The sequence below is a fragment of the Spodoptera frugiperda genome, chromosome 18 (genome assembly GCF_023101765.2).
Source record: "Spodoptera frugiperda isolate SF20-4 chromosome 18, AGI-APGP_CSIRO_Sfru_2.0, whole genome shotgun sequence".
NCBI classification, from domain to species: domain Eukaryota; kingdom Metazoa; phylum Arthropoda; class Insecta; order Lepidoptera; family Noctuidae; genus Spodoptera; species Spodoptera frugiperda.
In genome coordinates this window covers 7,960,137-7,964,322 of record NC_064229.1, presented here as the reverse complement: position 1 = coordinate 7,964,322, position 4,186 = coordinate 7,960,137, and the positions used below count along the sequence as shown (strand labels likewise).

The 4,186-nt window shown below is 31.9% G+C and overlaps 1 long non-coding RNA gene across 1 annotated transcript; it reads right to left on the bottom strand.

Moving 5' to 3' along the window:
• Nucleotides 1–2,305: 2,305 nt before the first annotated feature.
• Nucleotides 2,306–3,132, bottom strand: LOC118280291 (uncharacterized). Its single transcript, XR_004784101.2, has 2 exons — nucleotides 2,978–3,132; nucleotides 2,306–2,872 (listed from the first exon to the last, which is right to left on the bottom strand). It is a non-coding gene; the product is annotated as an uncharacterized LOC118280291 (long non-coding RNA).
• Between the last annotated feature and the right edge of the window lie 1,054 nt (nucleotides 3,133–4,186).

Genomic DNA, 4,186 nt, shown 5'->3' with positions numbered 1-4,186 from the left:
GCAGCGATGCCCAATAGCCATAGAAAACATTTACAACCTCATTTCAGATGCAGAAGGTGGCTAAGGAAACTGAATGTGGACTTATTTGAAGTAAGCAAAATGCAATGTATTCGCCTATCACTTATCAGTAGGTATTACAAATCACTCGAGTACTCAGTAACCCTCTTTTTTTAGGGATAGAGAGTGTGGTTTTAGTCGGTAAGAGTCCGACATAACCTGCTGTCTGACGCACATTGTAAGACAAAAGGTATCCATGAGGATTTCCACACGTTAAAAAAAAGTATTACAAATCAACACAGGATTAGGTGAATAAAAGTAGTAATTGAGCTCTTTGGTTTTAATAACTACCATATCATACCATTATATTGTGTCAATCCATTTTATTCTACAGCCAATACATAAAATAAGATATTATCTAATGAATAAGATACTTAGCTACTGGTAATAATCGTAATAATTTATGTGCTTATTTAGCTTATGTAGAGTAACATGTTAAATATAAAAATGTCAACTATAAAAATGATATCATAATGATGTTTTGCAATAGTAATAATTCATATTATCTTATTACTAGTAGAGTGATCTAATAATTAAGAAGTCATTATATGTCTTTTTTCTGTTTTTCAGTTATTATTTTTTAAATGCAATAGTCTTATCCTATTGCAATCTAATATATAGCTTCGATTAAAAAAAAGTAATATTTCAATGAAAGATGTCGAGAGATAGATTATTTTTTAGATAATCATAATAAATTAAATCTAATGATGTTGTTAGTAATATTATTAATTATATCATAGGATAATGACACTTATAAAAAGGCACTAAGTTCGAAATTACAGATGGACAAAATGGAGACTACATGGAACCACAAGGTAAGAGAAAAAGAGGCAGACTTGCAGCTAACTGGGAAGATGAGATAAAAAAAACAGCTGGCCCCAAATGGATGCTCAGTCTAGAGAGGACTGGACATCTAAGATTGGACATCTAAGGTTATATATCTAACTAAGACAAAAAACAGATATAAGAAGAGAAAACTAAAGTTAATAAAAAGAAAACCTATATCTGTTATACCTACAATATTAGTTAATTCAGCTTTTTACTTTTTCAATTATTATATTGTAAGACATAAATCACATTTTTTACTTTTTAAGTTTCAAATTCTGCTCTAGAAAACCACATCATATAAGATTAAATACCATAGCAAACAGCTGTTCATACATAAAAAAATCAACCAAAGACAGGGCAAAATCTTGAAGAAGTGTAACGCAACCTTTTATGTGACTATCATCGCAGACAATAGGACAATACAAGGACGCATTTACCTCACTCTATTAAAATGCTATTACATATAAAAACCACTATTTAAACTGTACCCACCAAAAACCTTAATAACCTTTATTGCTATTAAAATAAAGTCGAAATTTGCAAACGTTCAAGTTTGACAGCTGTCAAATTTAGTAAACGTCAAATGTATTGTGTATCTGTGTTGCATTGAATGCGGCCATTTTGTTTTGTGGTATACAACCTCATTGATGGTAACGGAATTATTTTATCATCTTTCATGACAATAATGAATGTAATATTATAGTTATTGAATAGTTTATGTATGGGGAGATTTTATATTGTTTGTTTTGGGTGTCCATTGTTGGTATTTAATTTATTCATGTAAACGTATATTGCGAATAGGGAAGGAATTGACAATTACTTAAGGAATAACGTTGAAATTTTATTTGCTTGTAAAAAAATAAATTGGACGACTTTTTTCTATTTTTTAAGGGAGAAAGTCATCCAATGACTTCTCCTGTGTAGCGCGAGGCGAGAGGTAGTGTAAGACTCTTACTAACTAAAAACCACCCCGTTCCTACTCCTGCTTTTCGAGCTGGAGGCTTGGTAACCCGCTAGGCACTCTATAGCGAATAAATTTATACTCATCTACTTATATAAAATCCCATATAAACCCTATATAAAGTCTTAGGACTTTATTTACTAAATAAACAGCATATCGTTAAGTAAACTAGTTACTTAAGATGTTAATATAATTCTTCTAACACTTTTCTCAGCTTCCATAAATGTACTTATCTATTAATGCTTTATACGGTTTCAATTGCTATGTCATGGATCGTAGAAACAACAATGGATAGGAGAGTAAGATATAAATAATTTATTTTAAGTACACGCGTTGTTTAGGATAACGTAATGTCACGCGTGGGGTCCAGAAGTATCCCCAATATAAATTTACATATATTTTCCTATTTTTTAAATATTTATTGAAATTTGTTTTAGATTATAATAAAAGACATTATAATATTTATTAAAAGTATTTATTAAACATAAAACAATCAATCTTTAGAGAGTAAGGAATATTTTTATCAAATTAACAGTCTTTTAGGTATAATTTTCAAGCACATGTTTAATGTAATACAATTTAACAAAAGAGTCAACTTCAGACTAACTTAACTAAATTATCCTAATAAAATATGAATGCAAAAACAAGTAATTAGAAGAAAAAATAACAATAAACATTATAAAAAAAAATTACAAGCCTTGAAATGTACTAACCAAAACTATCGTTGAAAATCATTCTTTGGGTTGGCATGGTAAACAATAGGTAATTGCTGTTGGATGTGGCTTGCAAATTTTTTTTTGCAGGACTTACATACAATAGTGCTTTTTTTATTTTTAGATCAGACGCTGAATTATGTTCGCTATGAATAGATTTACAGTCACTTATATCACCCACTTCTTCCAAAATATTCTCTTGAGGCGTGTCTCCTATGCCTTCGCTTTCTGAGTCACTAAAATCGTGTATGATTTGATCAATTTAATATTCAGTTAGTCGGCGACTCATTTTTCCTTTTATTCAACACCAATTCTGAAAAGCAAACAAATAAAAAAATAACTAAGGTGAAAAAAGTAACTACGTTAAATCACGGGTGGGGTCTGCAGGTACCCCCACGTAAGCAAAAATGTAACTTACCTTATCACAAGAGCGACATACGTCCACTTGCCGATAGGTTTCGCGTCGCACTGAGATTAGCCGGAAACACGCGTTCGTAACTAGACAATTTCAAAAATTATCGTTAAAAAACAGCGCGTGGGGTCTCCTCAGACCCCGCCCGTGACGTTAAAGGTTAATACGAGATGAGTCTACTGTTTACTTGTAGGTATCTGAAAAAGTAATTATATTATGATTACTAGGATTAAGGATAGGTCCATCCAACTCGTATATAAATAAACATTTTTTTTATGTTAAACGGTTTAAATGGGCTTATAGAGTATGTACCAAATATCAGAATAGATCGAACGCCAGGCAGGTTAAACGCCAATTAATTACTAAACATTCAGCAAACAAACAGGTCTGTTTAGTAATACAACAGTCTTTATTTTACACCATTTATATAAAAAAGGAAATAAAGTAAAATCATTATGGTATTACTGAGATTTTCGAATACATAATGGAGGTTTTAATCATACTAAGTGTAGGGGAGAATAAACTCATCCCCTTTATAGGAGAAACATAACATTTTATTAGCATACATCTACATATAGACACGGTTGGTGCGGTGGCCAGGCTTTCGCGCAACGTGTAGCGGGTTCAATTCCCACACGGAACAGCTCTTTGTGTGATCCACAAATTGTTGTTTCGGGTCTTGGTGTCATGTGTATGTGTATGTGAATTTGTATGTTTGTAAATGCACCCACGACACTCGTAGGAGAAAATCGTAGTGTGGGGCAACGTTTAAATAGTATATATTATGTACATTAGTACATAAATTTCGGAAACTAGAGGCATTGTACCGATTTGTACCTAATGCGTAATGTATTATAGAAAATAAGAAAAAGAATTGAAGAATCGAATCGTTAATACCAGTTACCACATCAAACATTTCTATCACGGCCACTACATCAGCAATCTCACCATTATTCTCAACAAGGTAAAAACTAATCAAATATGGCATTACAATCGATTATATTCATCGAGCTTCAACTCGATATGTCGCTGAATCGATTTGTTTTTTGTACTCGATATAGCATCGATATATATCTCCGTTTGACAATGGCGACCACAAGCGTTTGAAAGATCATATCGTTTTCATGTGATCTTTATGGGGTATTGTGCATCAGGATGCTTCGTGAAAAAATTGTATGGGATACGTAACGGTTCCTTAGTTATTATTTATGGTAT